Source organism: Tamandua tetradactyla, chromosome X, assembly GCF_023851605.1.
Source record: "Tamandua tetradactyla isolate mTamTet1 chromosome X, mTamTet1.pri, whole genome shotgun sequence".
Classification (NCBI taxonomy): domain Eukaryota; kingdom Metazoa; phylum Chordata; class Mammalia; order Pilosa; family Myrmecophagidae; genus Tamandua; species Tamandua tetradactyla.
Genome location: NC_135353.1, coordinates 107,673,042 through 107,691,829, shown reverse-complemented (window position 1 = coordinate 107,691,829; position 18,788 = coordinate 107,673,042). Strand labels below are relative to the sequence as shown.

The window sequence follows — 18,788 nt, the reverse complement described above, 5'->3', positions numbered from 1 at the left end:
TCACACAGTCACATTGCAAAAGCTATATCATTATACAATCATCATCAAGAAACATGGCTACTGGAACACAGCTCTACATTTTCAGGCAGTTCCCTCCAGCCTCTCCATTACATCTTGGATGACAAGGTGATATCTACTTAATGCATAAGAATAACATCCAGGATAACCTCTCGACTCTGTTTGGAATCTCTCAGCCATTGATACTTTGTCTCATTTCACTCTTTCCCCTTTTGGTTGAGAAGGTTTTCTCAATCCCTTGATGCTGGGTCTCAGCTCATTATAGAGTTTTTCTTAATCCCTTGATGCTGAGTTTCAGCTCATTCTAGGATTTCTGTCCCACATTGCCAGGAAGGTCCACATCCCTGGGATTCATGTCCCATGTAGACAGGGGGAGAGTGGTGAGTTTGCTTGTTGTATTGGCTGGAGAGAGAGGCCACATCTGAGCACCAAAAGAGGTTCTCTTGGGGGTGACTCTTAGGGCTAATTTTAAGTTGGCTTGACCTATTCTTTGTGGGGTTAAGTTTCATGTGAACAAACCCCAAGACTGGGGGCTCAGCCTATAGCTTTTGTTGTCCACACTGCTTGTGAGAATATCAATAATTCAACTTGGGAAGTTTGAATTTTCCCCCGTTCTCACCATTCCCCAAAGCGGACTTTGCAAATACTTTTCCACTCACTGATCAGATCACTCTGGGATTCATCGGGGCATCATTCTGGACAAACCAATAAAATCTAATGTCCTACCCAAGGTTCCTTATACTTATGTTGTTCAACCAACTATCTACATAAGTTATATTAGGAGATGCACTAGTCAAAATATAAGTTGTGTACCAAATAAACATTTGTTGCTTTAGTCTCACACATAAGTTGAAATTTTTAAATATTAACTACCATCTATTTTCAGCATCCTGTAGTAATGATATTCCTTTGTTCTTCATCATGCAAAAACATTTTTAAATTTGTACATTTAGTCATTATCATTACACACTCTAGGCAGTCCTAGATTATACCATCTCAATCTTTATTGTCTATCTTTCTTTGTGATTTCATTTATGCCCCCAACCCTCCTCCCTCTATCATTCTCACATTCAGCGTCATTCAGTGTTTTAACATAATTGTATTACAGTTAGGTAGTGTTGTGCTGTCCATTTCTGAGTTTTTATATTCAGTTCTGTTGCAGAATCCATATCCCTTCAGCTCCAGTTACCCAATATGTTACCCTATTTCTATGTCCTCATGGTCTCTGTTACCAACGAAATATTCCAAGTTTATTCACTAATATCAGTTCATATCAGTGAGACCATGCAGTATTTGTCCTTTTGTTTTTGGCACAGGGTATTCTTGATGCTATCCTGTAAGCAGAACTGAACAGCTCTCATTAATATCCTAGGAATGAAGTACAATAGGTAGATTACTAAACTCAGCTAGGGTAAGCATATTCTCCAGCTCTCAATGGGAGAGTCATGGGGCCTGGGCCAGGGGATGAGGGTGGGTCTACTTGGAATTTAGAATCATCTGTATGTTCCATTGGCAACTTCTAATTGGTAGCAAAATAGTAGCCTGGCCTAATCTCCAGGAAGGGGATCCTGTAGGCAAGGACTGGGGAAGAAGGGGAGGAGGGGAGCAAGCTTATCTCAAAGGAGCTGAGGTCTCTGCCAATCCTGGCATAGGCCATAGGCAGCAGGCACCTCTCTGAGGCTGCTTATTCCCCTACCCACTTCCCCCCACCCCACACTTCCCATATTCCTACCCCCATCCTTGGCACCAGGGCCCACCCCTGTTGAAAATGGAAGAAAAATGAGTGGGCAGAAACAGCTGGATGCAGCCAGTTGCACATCTGGCCTTCTAGTCCTCACTTCCTCTCACACCCCTGTAGGCCTTCCTTCTTTGCAGGGTTCTGATAGGAGGACTGTGGGGAGTTGGGGGAGGGTGGAGAATCAGAGTAGTGGAGGTGGGGGTCAGAGTAAAAAGGTGTTCCAGATATTAGCTGGTCTTGTGAGGTGGCCTCTTGACTGGAGCCTGACCACCTCACTTCCTGTTTTTCCTCCAGCTGCCTTCTTCCTCCCTCTTCTCTGGGCTGGAAGGGAGGGGGAGGGAAGAAGGAGCAACAAAGTTGGCTAGGGTAGCTTGTCTGATTCTCTGCAGGCTGGAGGCCAGGGCAGCCTCCATAAACAAGCAAGTGAGAGCACATATAGCTCTGGGTCCAGTTGTTGCCTCATAGCCCTTGCTTCTCTGGTCATAGCAGGAACAAGTGCTGGCTTACTCACAGCAGGAACACAGCCGTCTTCCTGTCAGCTCTTCTGTGAGCATACCCTGGTCCTGGGGCCTGAGATCTCTCCATCCAGCAGCAGCCATGTACTCCAGAAGTGGCAATGCCAGCCACACCACCCACGCCATTGCCTCCAGCCCTCTGTTCAGCCAGCTGCCAGTCCCTTAACTGCCAATGTTTCTGGAGCATGCAAACCAATCAAGTGAGAAAGGGTTGGCTGGAGTGGGGTAGGGCATCCTGGGCTGAGGGTGCCTGTGCCCTCTGTTTTGCAGTCAGGGACCAGGATGGGAGCCCCAGACAGAGACTGGGGGACACTAAAGTGTTTGTTGATCTGCGTAGGTGTTTTGACCCCCCTGGTTTGCCTTTCCATGCTCCTCCAATCCTCTCTGTCCTCTGCCCTCCACTCTGTTCTTATCCCTCTCTGTTACCAGGTAAGGAACTCATTAAGCCCAAAGCAATTTTAGGGCACACAGTAGAGACACTCCTAGAGGCAGCAGCTGCTAGTGCTGCTGCTGCTGCTACTGACAAGTGCCCAGGACCTGGCATCAGGGGAGTCAGAGACAAAAACCATTGCTGTCAGGTCTGCTGACCTCCCCAGCCAGTTCAAATTAGCCAGCTATTTCCTGTGGGGACCCAGGGATTTCTAAAGCCCTCTAGCTTCCCTTGTAACCCCCAATCTTCTCTCCCCATCCCCTGTACTTCTCTTCTTTTTATTTCCCCCTGCCCCAACCAGTTTTACAGTGATGAGAGTACCAAGAGATGTCCCTGTCTCCATCTTGGCCATTTACTCTGTGATTGGCCTCTCTGTGACTTCCCTTGCTGTATATTGTGGCACAGTTGTTCTCTGAGCATCACCAGGCATCTCCCAAGAGTTGCTGAAAGACATTTGTTTCCAGGCTAGATTGGTATTTCTCCTAGAACTCTTGGGCTTAGGAAAGGCTCTAGCCAGTCCCTGTGACCACACCTGAGGGCTTATGGTTCTCCTGATTTCTGAAGACCCAGGAGGAAGAATCACCCCGACCTACCTGCCTAGGGTAGCCTCTTTTGGGTATCTGGGCTGCCACATCACTTCTGTGGTCATAGGTCCCCTCGCTGGCCTGGCCAAGTCTGGGAGGGGAAAGGAAAGCAGGAGGACTCTCCTAATTCCTGTCATCCTTCCTCTTGCCAGCAGATCCAAGCCAACCGAGAAGCTGGCTCATGGTTTGCCATGGAAGGCTTGATCAATAAACTGATCCTCACAGTAGAGGGCATATGCCATGAGACCTATATCAGCACTGTGCAGGCCTTTCTAAGCACCCACCTCTACAATCTAAATGAGCCACACTACCTGGTATCCCAACTGCACAAGGTCCACTGGTCTGAAAGTTTTTCCTTGACTGCAATCCTGAGTTATCTGGCTATGTGCTGGTCTACTACCTCACTTGGCAACTGTGTTGCCCTGCTGATGTTTGTTGGGATGTCTTAGAGGAGAAGTTGGCTTATTGGGGCTAGGCAGAAGCACCCCTGGTACCTTTGCTGCTGACTCAAACTGAGTGGCAGAGAGACCCATACTCAGGACTTCCTGTCCTGGGAGGCCTGTGAGAGTGCTTTTGTGGATGAGTGCCTTCTGTTGAACCCCATCGAAGTTCAGGGACTACAGAATGCTTGGACCTCTGGGTGCTTCTTGACAGACCCTAGTTTTCTGTAGGGGTCAAGGTAACTCTTTTAACAGTGTGTGCCACCATGCTAGACACTCTTACTCCTGAAGGGCCCTGTTCAACCACAGTGGCCACTCACTTGGTGTGGGGCTTGAGGCCTGAATCTACAGACCCTTAGGCCAGTTTGAGGGGGTCCTTGAGGAAGACAGGCAAAGAGGGATGGGAGTATAGTTAGAGAGAATGGGATAGCTGGTAAATAGGAGGATTTATGACATGCCTCTTTTCCCCCAGCATCTTTCTCTGATCTCCACACTCTTTGCCACCTGTGCTCTGGTCATCTTCTTCCAGGAGATGGAGGTTCAGCTGGATTACTTCTCTGCCAACTTCGCTCCTATGGGACTTGAAGAAGGGGAAACCAACAGCAGTGGCAGAACAAGGGTCTCATTTACTGCTATGCCCCCTACCTGCTCTACCTGTAACTGCTCTGTGTCCTTTGGTTTGGAACTGAGCTCTTTGCCCCAGCCATTTCCTGCCCTGATAAGGTGTGCTTCCTGTGCAGCCCTCTCAATCCGGCTGACATCTTCTGTCTGTTTCCTGTGTTGGTTGAATTGGTGGTGGGTGACAAGGCTGAACAGCAACCCCATCTCAGCCCAACCCTTGGGGCCATTTGTTCTATGTCCTCAAGCTAGTCTTGGGCTTCCTTGAAAATTTCCTGACCCTTAGAATTCTGGTTCATACTCTCCGTTCACCCTGGAAGGAGGTGTGTGCCTTTCTTCTGATTTGCGTGGCTGAGATCTTATTCTTCAGCTTGGTCTTCCTCTATAGGGAGATGTTGGGCATGTCCACCCCGGGTCAGGGTGAACCCACTTTGGAGACATTTTTATGTGCCTTTGGTAGACTGTCATAACTCTTACCACTGTTGGCTACGGAGATGCCTATCCCCTTTCTGTTCTCCAACCCTCTTTGGAGACATCTTTATGTGCCTCTGGTCGACTCACTGCTGCTGTCATAGCTACCATGTGCATGTGTTCTGGTGTCTTGCTGGTGCCAGTGCTCCTGGTCTGCTTCCAGTGCTATTATGCTGTAGCTCTGACTCACCAGAAACTGAGGCCCAGTGAGATCCTACAATAGAACTATTATTCAAGAGGGATGGACCTTACCTTCCTTTTGCCAGTCTCTGGTTCTAGATTGTAATTTTGAACTTAGACTTGGCAGAGCATCCTTCAAGACTAGCCCCATCTCATGGCAATCCCTGTTAGTCAGGATTAGCTAGTGATGGCCTATAGGGGAGAGTCCTCTCCATCATAAATTGGGTGGGGAGACCCTTGGGAAAGAGGCTTAGGGGCAAGCCCTGCTAGGTCTCAGCTTCTCACTGCCCCACCTAAGCCTTTTTCTTAATCCTGGAGTGACCTGGAAGGATAGAGGATAATTCTTCCTGGATTAGTCCTATATCTCCCTCTCAAGGAGCTCTGCCTTCCCATCCCCTCATCCTTGCCCCCCAACTAGACCCTAGTCTAGATAGGGGACTTATGTTGGCAAGAGTGGGCAAGCAATTTCCTCTTCCAGATTTTTAAAAACATGTATTTTTTATTTTTCTCATTTACAATTATCTTTTACTTTTTCCAAACCCTTTCTGTACCTATAATGGGTCTATCTCCAATCCTCACTGCTAGTGAATATTCCCACCTCTTCTTGTTTTAAACTTCCTGCATCCTCCTCCCTCCTGGCCTTTCTGTGGTGCCCCCACCATGCACCTCTCTTGGAACTGGCTTCCAGAAAGAAGAGAAGGGACCTGACATCAAACCAGCCACTGGGTCATCTGAGGAAGTACTTCAGGCAACTGGACTGAGCTGAGAAGTTGAATTGAGCCATCACTATTGCTAAAGCTGTAAGCATAATTATGTTTACAAAACTTTTAGATAAAATTTCCTTTGAAGTCTTTATCACAGAGTCTGTCTGTTATTTTCTGTGGGAGGTTTCTAGGCATTAGCAAGAACAAGACTGGGCAGATCATTTGTTAGGGTAAAAAGCAATTTGCTAGTTTTATTGAATCTGCTCTTTACAATAAACTATTATCAGTAACAATTACCTTGACTGGGAAAGGAAAACTTTGGGATGGAAACAAGGTGGGGAGAGAGAGGAGACAGGTCCAGGAGTTGCGAAAGGAATGGAAGGCTGGCTGCCATGTTTAGGGCATGGTGGTGGAACACCTGGTTACCTAGAGTTAAGGGCATGTGGTGTGGGGGAGGTTTCCATATAAGGGAAACTGAAAGAGGATCAGGACTATGACAAAACATGAAAAACAATCTCCACATTCTCACTGCTTAGAAGTAGAAGATGTTGTAGAAATTACTGCTTCCAGATACCATTCTAGTCTACTGCCCTTTAAATGAGAACTAAGGAGGGGAGGAAATTTTCCCAAGGGTAAACAGGGAAGTAGTGGCAAAGCTAAGAGTTTGATCAGCTCAGAGGTATACCATGTCCATCTTTGTTAACTTGTCAGCATCTGAGGTGGGTGATTAGGATTTGCAATCAAAAGTAAAGAAGACTACCCTTTTGCAGATAGCAGCAGTGGTGGTGTTGGAATAAGAGTGTTAAGGAGTTTATGGCTAGAATGGAAAGCCATGGAAGCTTGAAAGATTAGGGTAGGATGTTGGGGTTGAAAGAGTCTTTAAAGAATGGCTGGGTCCTATATGAGTAGGGGGAGAGGAACATAGAATGTTACAGGACATTATAGAAAGAACCAGGTAAAATGACAGGGCTGAGAGGAGCCTGAAATTCATCAAGTCCAATTCCCTCCTGTTTCAGATGAGGAGGCAAAGCATGGCTGCAACTACCCTGTCTCACAAGAAGGAACATTTTCTCCCCTTGTTTCCCTGTCTTGCAGCTGGCCTGGATGGTCAGAATATTTATTCAATAAGGAGAGAATGGGGAATAGCACAGAGTTTCATTATCTATCATGAAACAATATAGAATGACAGCGGAAAGACTTGATATATGCCAAATTCTGTGGCAGAATCTTATATCTGATTCCATCCTGTGCCTCCAACATGTCATGCCCCATAAGACTCGAGTCCACTGATTCCCACAAATGTGGTAACACCCCCAGACTGAGCCCACAAATCCCCTAAATGTTGGAGATTTTCTAGTGTTCTAGAACACTCCCCAGTATTTAGTCTCCTCATAGTTAGGTTCTCACTCCCTGTCATGGTCAGGTTCATGTGTCAACTTGGCTAGGTGGTGGTGACTGTCTGGTCAGGCAAGTGCTGGTCTGTCTATTGTTATGAGGACATTTCATGGACTTAAATCATGATTACGTTGGCTGCATGCACAGCTAATTCCATTTGTAATAAGCTAAGGGAAGTGACTTCTGGAATGAGTGATGCTTAATCTAACTACTGGAAGGCTTTTCAGGAAGATTCATAAGAGACAGTTTCTCTTCCTGCTTCAGCCGGTGAGCCTCTCCAATGGAGTTCATCCAGACCCTTCATCATAGTTGTCAGCTTCACAGCCTGCCCTACGGATTTTGGACTCTTCCATTCCTACAGTTGTCCAGCCTCCTTCTCCTGATAGTTCGTTGAGGAACTTCATCAGAGTTACCAGCTTGCAGCCTGCCCAACAGACCTTGGACCCTTACATTCCCATGCTTCCCCACCTAGCATCTTCTGAGAGTTTGCTGCAGACCTTCATTGGAGTTACCAGCGTGTGACCTGCCCTACAGACCTTGGACTCTATGTTCCCATGGTTATGTGAGGTACTTTTATAAATTTTATATCTGCATGTATTTCCTGCTAATTCTGTTTCTTTAGAGAACCCTAGCTAATATAGCTTGGTACCGAGAGTGGGGTGGTTCTCTTAAAAAATAGAATTTTTTTTAATTAAATTTTTTTTTAACATAATGTAAAAACACAAGCATTCTTACTATATGATCATTCCATTCCTGGTATATAATCAGTAATTCACAATATCATATCACAAAAGGAAAAAGAACTCCATGCAAAAAGGGTGGGCCATTGTAGCTCAGCAGGCAGAGTTCTCACCTGGCATGCTGGAGACTCGGGTTTGATTCTCAAAGCCTGCCTATGCAAAAAAAAAAAAAAGTCCTTGACAGTATCATCACATAGTTGTTTATTCATCATCGTGGTCATTTCTTAGATCATTTGCATCAATTCAGTAAAAGAAATAAAAATAAAAAAGTAAAAAACTCACACGTACCATACCTCTTGCCTCTGCCTCTCATTGATTGCTAGTACTTCCATCTACCCAAATAGTTTAGCCTTTGTGTCCCCTATTTTTTTCTATACCCCTTTTCACTCCCTTTCATTGATCACTAACATTTCAATTCACTAAATTTATTTTAACATTTGTTCCCCCTATTATTTATTTATTTATTTTTAATTTTTTAAATCTTTTTATTTTATTTTTTTAAATACCAAAAAAAAAACACAAAGAAAGTGCAAACATTCCTATTTTGATCATTTCATTCTCTATATATAATCAGTAATTCACAATATCATTACATAGTTGCAGATTCATCATCATGATCATTTCTTAGAACATTTGCATTGATTCAGAAAAAAGAAATAAAATGAAAACAGAAAAAAAAATTATGCATACTATACCCCTTACCCCTCTCTTTCATTGATCACTAGCATTTCAAACTAAATTTATTTTAACATTTGTTCCCTGTATTATTTATTTTTATTCCACATGTTCTACTCGTCTGTTGACAAGGTAGATAAAAGGAGCATCAGATACAAGGTTTTCACAGTCACGCGGTCACATTGTGAGAGCTATATCATTATTCAATCATCATCAAGAAACATGGCTACTGGAACATAGCTCTACATTTTCAGGCAGTTCCCTCCAGCCTCTCCATTACATCTTGAATAACAAGGTGATATCTACTTAATGCATAAGAATAACCTCCAGGATAACCTCTCGACTCTGTTTGGAATCTCCCAGCCATTGACACTTTGTCTCATTTCACTCTTCCCCGTTTTGGTCGAGAAGGTTTTCTCAATCCCTTGATGCTGAGTCTCAGCTCATTCTAGGGTTTTTCTCAATCCCTCGATGCTGAATCCCAGATTCCTGTCCCACTTTGCCAGGAAGGTCCACACCCCTGGGAGTCATGTCCCACGTAGACAGGGGGAGGGTGATGAGTTTGTTTGTTGTGTTGGCTGCAGAGAGAGAGGCCATATCTGAGCAACAAAAGAGGCTCTCTTGGGGGTGACTCTTAGGCCTAAATTTAAGTAGGCTTGACCTATCCTTTGTGAGGTTAAGTTTCATATGAACAAACCCCAAGACTGGGGGCTCAGCCTATAGCTTTGGTTGTCCACACTGCTTGTGAGAATATCAAGAATTCAACTTGGGGAAGTTGAATTTTTCCCCATTCTCACCATTCCCCAAAGCGGACTTTGCAAATACTTTTCCACTCATTGATCAAATCACTCTGGGATTCATCGGGGCATCACTGTAGACAAAACAACAAAACCTCATGTCCTATACAACGTTCCAAGTACTTATGGTGTTTAATCAGTTATCTACATAAGTTATATTAGGAAATGCAGTAGTCAAAATATAAATTTTGTACCAAATAAACATTTGTTGCTTTAGTCTCACACATAAGTTGAAATTTTTAAATATTAACTACCATCTATTTTCAGCACACTGCAGTAATGACATTCCTTTGTTCTTCCTCTGCAAAAACATTTTTAAAATTTGTACATTTAGTCACTATCATATACACTCTAGGCATTCTTATACCATCTCAATTTTTATCATCTGTCTTTCTTTCTGATTTCATTTGTGCCCCCAGCCCTCCTTCTATCATTCTCACATTCAGCTTCATTCAGTGTTTTAACATAATTGTATTACAGTTAGGTAGTATTGTGCTGTCCATTTCTGAGTTTTATATTCAGTCCTGTTGCACAATCTGTATCCCTTCAGCTCCAATTACCCAATATCTTACCCTATTTCTATCTCCTCATGGTCTCTGTTACCAACAAAATATTCCAAGTTTATCCACTAATGTCAGTTCATATCAGTGAGAACATACAGTATTTGTCCTTTTGTTCTTGGCTAACCTCACTCAGCATAATGTCCTTAAGGTACATCCATGTTGTTACATACTTCATAACTTTATTCTGTCTTACAGCTGCATAATATTCCATCATATGTGTATACCACAGTTTGTTTAGCCGCTCTTCTGTTGATGGACATTTTGGCTGTTTCCATCTCTTTGCAATTGTAAATAATGCTGCTATAAACATTGGTGTGCAAATGTCCATTTGTGTCCTTGCCCTCATGTCCTCTGAGTAGATACCTAGCAGTGGAATTGCCAGGTCATACGGCAATTCTATATTCAGCTTTTTGAGGAACTGCCAAACTGCTTTCCACAGTGGTTGCACCATCTCACATTCCCACCAACAGTGGATGAGTGTGCCTCTTTCTCCACATCCTCTCCAGCACTTGTCATTTTCTGTTTTGTTGATAATGGCCATTCTGGTGGGTGTAAGATGATATCTCATTGTGGTTTTGATTTGCATTTCTCTAATGGCCAGGGAAGTTGAGCATCACTTCATGTGCCTTTTGGCCATTTGTATTTCCTCTTCTGAGAAGTGTCTGTTCAAGTCTTTTTCCCATTTTGTAATTGGATTGTCTGTCTTTTTGTTGTTGAGTTGAAGAATCTCTTTATAAATTCTGGATACTAGACCTTTATCTGATGTGTCATTCCCAAATATTGTCTCCCATTGTGTAGGCTGTCTTTTTACTTTCTTGATGAAGTTCTTTGATGCGCAAAACTGTTTAATTTTGAGGCATTCCCATTTCTTTCTTTCTTTCTTTAGGGCTCTTGCTTTTGCTGTAAGGACTACAAAACCACCTCCAAGTATTAGATTTATAAGATATTTCCCTACATTTTCTTCTAACACTTTTAATGTCTTAGACCTAATGTTTAGGTCTTTGATCCATTTTGAGTTAACTTTTGTATAGGGTGTGAGATATGGGTCTGCTTTCATTCTTTTGCATATGGATATCCAGTTCTCTAGGCACCATTTTTTGAAGAGACTGTTCTGTCCCAGGTGAGTTAGCTTGACTGCCTTATCAAAGATCAATTGTCCATGGATGAGAGAGTCTATATCTGAACACTCTGTTCAATTCCATTGGTCAATATATCTATCCTTATGCCAGTACCATGCTGTTTTGACCACTGTAGCTTCATAATATGCCTTAAAGTCAGGTAGCGTGAGACCTCTGACTTCATTTTTTCCCCTCAGGATACTTTTAGCTATTCGGGGCACCCTGCCCTTCCAGATAAATTTGGTTATTGGTTTTTCTATTTCTGAAAAGTAAGTTGTTAGGATTTTGATTGGTATTGCATTGAATCTGTAAATCAATTTAGGTAGAATTGACATCTTAACTATATTTAGTCTTCCAGTCTGTGAACATGGTATGCCCTTCCATCTATTTAGGTCTTCTGTGATTTCTTTTAACAGTTTCTTGTAGTTTTCTTTGTATAGGTCTTTTGTCTCTTTAGTTAAATTTATTCCTAAATATTTTATTCTTTTGGTTGCAATTGGTAATGGAATTCGTTTCTTGATTTCCCCCTCAGATTGTTCATTACTAGTGTATAGAAACACTACAGTTTTTTGAGTATTGATCTTGTATCCTGCCACTTTGCTGTACTTGTTTATTAGCTCTAGTAGTTTTGCTGTGGATTTTTCAGGGTTTGTGACATATAGTATCATATCATCTGCAAACAGTGAGAGTTTTACTTCTTCTTTTCCCATTTTGATGCCTTGTATTTCTGTTTTCTTGTCTAATTGCTCTGGCTAGAACTTCCAGCACAATGCTGAATAAGAGTGGTGATAGTGGACATCCTTGTCTTATTCCTGATCTTAGGGGGAAAGTTTTCAATTTTTCCCCATTGAGGATGATATTACCCCTGTCTTTTTCATATATTCCCTTTATCATTTTAAGGAAGTTCCCTTCTATTCCTATTCTTTGAAGCGTTTTCAACAGGAAAGGATGTTGAGTTTTGTCAAATGCCTTTTCTGTACCAATCAAGATGACCATGTGGTTTTTCTGCTTTGAATTGTTGATATAGTGTATTACATTAATTGATTTTCTTATGTTGAACCCTTGTTCCATAACTGGGATGAATCCTACTTGGTCATGATGTATAATTCTTTTAATGTGTTGCTGGATTCGATTTGCTAGAATTTTGTTGAGGATTTTTGCATCTATATTCATTAGAGAGACTGGTCTGTGTTTTTCTTTTTTTGTAACATCTTTGTCTGGCTTTGGTATGAGGGTGATATTGGCTTCATAGAATGAGTTAGGTTGTGTTCCCTCCTCGTCAATTGTTTTGAAGAGCTTGAGCAGGATTGGTACTAATTCTTTCTGAAATATTTGGTAGAATTCACATGTGAAGCCATTTGGTCCTGGACTTTTCTTTTTGGAGTGCTTCTTAATGACTGATTCCGTTTCTTTACTTGTGACTTTTTTGTTGAGGTCGTCTATTTCTTCAACTCAAAGTTGGTTTTTCATGCCTTTCTAGGAAGTTGTCCATTTCATCTACATTGTTGTATTTATTAGCATAAAGTTGTTCATAGTATTCTGTCATTACTTCCTTCATTTCTGTGGGGTCAGTGGTTACGGCTCTTCTTTTATTTCTGATCTTATTTATTTGCATCCTTTCTCTTCTTCTTTTTGTCAATCTTGCTAAGGGCCCATCAATCTCATTGATTTCCTCATCAAACCAGCTTCTGGTTTTATTGATTTTGTCAATTGTTTTCATGTTTTCAATTTCATTTACCTCTGCTCTAATCTGTGTTATTTCTTTCCTTTTGCTTGCTTTGGGGTTAGTTTGCTCGTCTTTCTCTAGTTCTTCCAGGTGGACAGTTAATTCCTCAATTTTTGCCCTTTCTTCTCTTTTGATATAGGCATTTAGGGCATTAAATTTCCCTCTTAGCACTGCCTTTGCTGCATCCCATAAGTTTTGATGTGTTGTGTTTTCATTTTCATTTGCCTCGAGATATTTACTAATTTCTCTTGTAATTTCTTCCTTGACCCACTGGTTATTTAAGAGTGTATTGTTGAGCCTCCACATATTTGTGAATTTTCTGGAACTCTGCCTATGACTGATTTCCAACTTCATTCCTTTATGATCGGAGAAAGTGTTTTGTAGGATTTCAATCTTTTTAAATTTATTTAGACCTGCTTTATGACCCAGCATATGGTCTATCTTTGAGAATGATCCATGAGCACTTGAGAAAAAGGTGTATCCTGCTGTTGTGGGGTGTAATGTTCTATAAATATCTGTTAAGTCTAGCTCATTTATTGTATTATTCAGATTTCTCTGTTTCTTTATTGATCCGCTGTCCAGGTGTTCTGTCCATTGATGAGAGTGGGGAATTGATACCTCCCGTTATTGTGGTAGATGTGTGTATTTCTCTTTGCTCTGTTTTCAGTGTTTGCCTCATGTGTTTTGGAGGACTCTGCCTTGGTGCATAAATATTAAGATTGTTTTGTCTTCTTGTTGAATTGTTCCTTTTATTAATACATAGTATCCTTCTTTATCTCTTTTAGTTGTTTTACATTGAAGGCTAATTGTTGGATATTCGTATAGTTACTTCTGCTCTTTTCTGATTTTTGTTCGCATGAAATATCTTTTCCCAACCTTTCACTTTCAACCTATGTTTATTCTTGGGTCTAAGATGCGTCTCCTGTAGACAACATGCAGATGGGTCTTGTTTTTTAATCCATTCTGCCAATGTGTGTGTTTTGACTTGGGAATTTAATCCATTGACATTTAGTGCTGTTGCTGTAAGGGCAATACTTTATTCTAACCTTTTGCCTTTTAGATTCTATATTCTAAAGTCATATCTAACTTTTCTTCTTTTTACCTTTACTGATAGTCTTTATTTCTACACTCTTCTCCACACCTCTCTTTCCTGTCTTTTCCTGTCGGTCTCTAATGCTCCCTTTAGTATTTCTTGCAGAGCTGCTCTCTTGGACACAAATCCTCTCAGTGATTTTTTTTGCCTGAAAATGTTTTAATTTCTCCCTCATTTTTGAAGAACAATTTTGCTGGATGTAGAATTCTTGGTTGGCAGGTTTTCTCTTTTAGTATCTTAAATATGTCGTTCCAGTATTCTCTCACCTCCTTGGTTTCTGCTGAGAAATCTATGCATTGTCTTATTGGACTTCCCTTGTACATGATGGATTATTTTTCTTTTGCTGCTTTCCAGATTCTCTCTTTCTCTTTGACCTCTGCCATTCTGATTAGTAAGTACAGGAGTACATCTGTTTGGATCTATTCTGTTTAGGGTACACTGCACTTCTTGGATCTGTAATTTTAAGTCTTTCATAAGAGTTGGGAAATTTTCAGTGATTATTTCCTCTATTAGTTTTTCTCCCCCTCTTCTCTTCTCTTCTCCTGGGACACCCAGAACATGTATATTCATGCACTTCATGTTGTCATTCAATTCCCTGAGTCCCTGATCATATTTTTCCATTCTTTTCCCTATATATATTTTTTATTTATCAGATTTCAGATGTCCCATCCTCCGGTTCACTAATCCTATTTTCTGCCTCTTGAAATCTAACATTGAAGGTTTTCATTGTTTTTTTCATCTCTTCTGCTGTGCCTTTCATTCCCATAAATTCTGTCATTTGTTTTTTCAGACTTTTGATTTCTTTTTGTTCATTCCTTGCATTCCTTACATCCTCCCTCATTTCGTTGATTTGATTTTTGATGAGGTTTTCCATGTCTGTTCTAACATTCTGAGTTAATTGTTTCACCTCCTGTATCTCATTTGAATTGTTGGTTTGTTACTTTGTGCCATATCTTCAATTTTCCTACTATATTTCATTATTTTTTGTTGGTGTATAGGAATTTAATTTCCTTAATTGGTTTATACTGGAGATTGTGTTCACATTTTTTACCTAGGTATTTCTTGCAGGATGACTTTGCTGTCTATCTTTTCTTTGACATTCAGTTCAGCTTATTCTAGCCCTCTAGCTTAGGTTTTGTTTAACGGATCATAATTTTTCAGTTCTTGTTTTCTTGTTTCTTGCTCTACCTCTATGGTGCCTTTTTTTCCCCCTTAGGAGTGTCTACTTAGGTATTATGGACTCCAGTCTGGTTTTCCCAGACCAAACTGGCCTCCTCTCAGGAAGAGTCACCCACATCAGTTTTCCCTGATGGTGAGATCCAGCAGGTTGAAAGAGTTTCCTATGAAGCCTCTGGACTCTTGTGTTTTTCCTATCCTGCCCAATATGTGGCACTTGTCTGCTTGTGGGTCCCACCAACATAAGGTGATGTGGTACCTTGAACTTCAGCGGACTGTCCCTATTGGGGGCATGTTTTGGACAGAGGAGAGGTTTTAGGCTGGCTTTAATCACTTCAGTTTTCCAGACCCTGGGTTCTGAATTCCTTGAGGGAGGGATTCCACCTGCACTGGGTCCCAATACTCTCCTGGGAAGGCACAGCCTCCAGACAAACTTACAAACAAGCTTAAATCTGCCCATGACTGGGGCAATTGGAGCCTGGAAGCCCTGCAGCTGTATCCAAAGAGCAGTCAAGCCATAGGAACACAGCCACAAAAAGAAAAGAAAAAAAGAGTCCTTTTCAGAGCAGGATCCCATTCCTCGGGTTTGCCAATCAAGAGCTTAAGTTGGTACATTGCTCTGGTACCTCCAGGACCTATGTGCCCCCTCCTTTCCTTCAGGGCCCAGACCCTTTCAAGTATTTTGTGCTGTCCAATCCAAAAACCTCTGTTTTTTTTTCTTTTTCCTTCATCCCTGCCCTCTCTGTGCCAGGGCAAAAACCAGCAACCTCAGCTTTTGTTCGAGGTTCAGCTGAGGTGGGGCCTATTTTTAGTAGTCAGAATTTGTTAATTAATTCCAAAGTTGGAACTTGGTTGTGTTCAGCCTCTGCTGCTAGTAAAGTCTCTTTCTTATCCCTTCTGGGAAGCAGCCTGTGGGGGTGGGTTGCTGGCCATAGCAGCTTAGGGAACTCGTGGTTCTGGGTGGGCTCACAGCCAGTCCACCCTGTCCAGATTGGGGTACACTGTGTGTCAGGTCACTCACACAGCCACAGCATTTGTTCTGTACTGTTCTTGGCCATTTACTAGCTGCTCTGTAGGATGAACTAAATTCCCATTATCACTAAGCCACCATCTTGGCTCCTCTCAAGAAACAGAATCTTAAAAATTGGTTTTTATGATTGACTTTCTACTCATGCCCCTGGATCAACAACCCAAGAAGGAAATTACCTTACTGGCAGGAGTAATTGACCTGAGTATCAGGGGGAAGTAAGACTGCAACTACACAATGGAGGTAAAGAAGAATTTTCCTGGAATATAGGAGATCCCCTCAGGCATTTTTTAGTACTACCATGCCTTGTGATTAAAATCAATGGATCCAACCTGCTTTCTTCCACCTACTTTCTCCCTTCAATAAATTTGTTAAACTTCGAAAAAAAAATCAATGGAAAAGTGCAACAACCCAATACAGTAGAACTGCCAATGGCTCTGAAACTTCAGGAATGAAGGTTTGGTTCATCCCACCAGGCAAAGAACCATGGCCAGCTGAAGTGCTTGCTGAGGCTAAAGGAAACATGGAATGGGTAGTGGAAGAAGGTATTGATAAATATGAACTATTACCATGTGATCAGTTATAGAAATAAGGACTGTAATGCTATTTTGTTCATGTTGTAGTATTTAAGTTGTAAGATATCAAGTTTAAGAGTGAATATTACCCAAGGACTTGTACCCTATTCTGGGGAGATTTGATATATTTCCAGTTGTATGCAGGAGAGTTGAGTATTGTTAGTCGAAGAAAAAATATATCTGTTATTGTTTTCTATTTTAAAGATTAAGTGTGGTTTAAGGTGATGTGTATTGGCTGCCAGGTTGACAAGGGGTGGACTGTCATGGTCAGGTTCATGTGTCAACTTGGCCAGGTGGTGGTGCTCGTTTCTCTGGTCAAGCATGTGCTGGCCTCTCTGTTGCTATGAGGACATTTCATGGACTTAAATCATGAGTACATCAGCTACATCCATAGCTGATTGCATTTGTAATCAGCTTAGGCAAATTTCTTCTGCAATGAGTGATGCTTTATCTAATCACTAGAAGGCTTTTAAAGAGGATTCATAAGAGACAGACTTTCTTCCTGCTTCAGCTGGTGAGCATCTCCTGTGGAATTCATCCAGACCCTTCATCGGAGTCATCGGCTTCACAGGCTGCCCTATGGATTTTGGACTCTTCCATTCCTATGGTTGTCCAGCCAGCCTCTCCTGAAACTTCATTGAGCAACTTCATTAGAGTTACCAGCTTGTGGCCTGCCCTACAGACTTTGGAGTCTACATTACCATGGTTAAGTGAGACACTTTTGTGAATTTTATATCTATGGATATTTCCTGCTGAGTCTGTTTCTCTAGAGAACCTTAACTAATACACTCCCAATCAGTCACCCTTTCTTCTGCCCAAGCATGATTTGCCTCTGCTCTGGGTAGGGCAGGGAATATTAGGTGGAGACGCTGAAAAACACTTTAATTTGCCATATTTTGAGAAGAATTCTTTGCCCTATGTGTTAAAAACTCCTTAGCCATGGAACTAACTTGTTCCCATACCTGTTCTCACAGCACAGTCACACTCCACCACCAAACATTCATCCACATCCCCCTTCATCTACCCTATTTGCCCATGGGACAGACCCTACTGACTATACCCTCTGCATAGCCTTGGCAAGCCTCTTGTTTCTGGTGGCTAAGAAGGAAGGTCCAGTCTCCCAGCACATGCTTCCTAGTTGGATCTTGCTCATTAGGGGCTACTAGAAGTCTGCAGGTGAACCCTAGCCTATGTTTCTGCCCTTATCTGATGAAACACCCTGTTGTTATTGTATCCCCCTCCTGTATCAGCCCTTTAGCTGGTAAAGTATATCTGGACCTATACTTTCAGGTCAGACTCATAACAGGCAACCACTCCCAGTTTATGAGAAATTTTTCTGGGTGTAGCCTTCCCCTTTCCTTCGTTTCCTTCTCACTGCTTGTAAAATTTTAGAACCACAGGCTTTCAGAATTAAAGAATGTGTTTAGATAACTCCTATTCAGATCCCCTCATAAAACAGATAGGGAAAATCAGGCCCAGAGAAGGGAGGAGACCAAATCTAAACTCAAACAATTATTCATTCCATAGCAGTTAGGGCTAGATCCCACATTTCCTGAATCCTATTCCATATCTCTTGAAACAGTGCTAAACATGAAATCCAAATGTCCATTTTATCATTGGGGAAATTGAAGCCCTGCGAAAGGGAAGGACTTGCTCAAGTAACATAGCACGTTAGGGACTGGGATTAGGACTCAGGTTTGCTGATTCTCAGTCCAGAACTCTTGAGCAATCTTAAGCATCTAGTTGGGGAAACTGAGCCCCAGAAAAGGACTTGTCTAAGGACAGGCAGTTGCTGTGACAGAGCTAGGACTTGAACCCATGTCTTCTGAATACCAGTCTAGGGCTCTTAGAACTTACTATTAAGCATCTATTTCATTCTGTATTTTACCAGATGACAGGGACTCAGAAGGAATGCAACTTGTCTGAAGCCTCAGAGTAAATTAGTGACAGAGTCAGAAATAGAAGCTGTATTAGTTAGGGTTCTCTAGAGAAACAGAATCAACAGGAAATATTCATAAATATAAAATTTATAAAAGTGTCACACATAACCATGGGAACATAGAGTCCGGAATCCGTAGGACAGGCTGTGAAGCTGATGATTCCAATGGAGGGTCTGGACAAACTCTACAGGAGAGGGTCACCAGCCAAAGCAGGAAGAGAGCCTGTCCCTTCTGAATCCTCCTTAAAAGGCTTCCCATGATTAGA

The 18,788-nt window shown here is 41.9% G+C and overlaps 1 long non-coding RNA gene across 1 annotated transcript in view; it reads left to right on the top strand.

The window, feature by feature from the left end:
- Positions 1-14,634, top strand: part of LOC143670399 (uncharacterized) — a 44,372-nt gene extending 29,738 nt beyond the window's left edge. The window contains exons 2-3 of the long non-coding RNA XR_013169347.1: positions 5,683-5,794; positions 7,358-14,634. This is a non-coding gene — a long non-coding RNA (uncharacterized LOC143670399). The remainder of the gene's footprint in view (positions 1-5,682; positions 5,795-7,357) is intronic.
- The last annotated feature ends 4,154 nt before the right edge of the window (positions 14,635-18,788 follow it).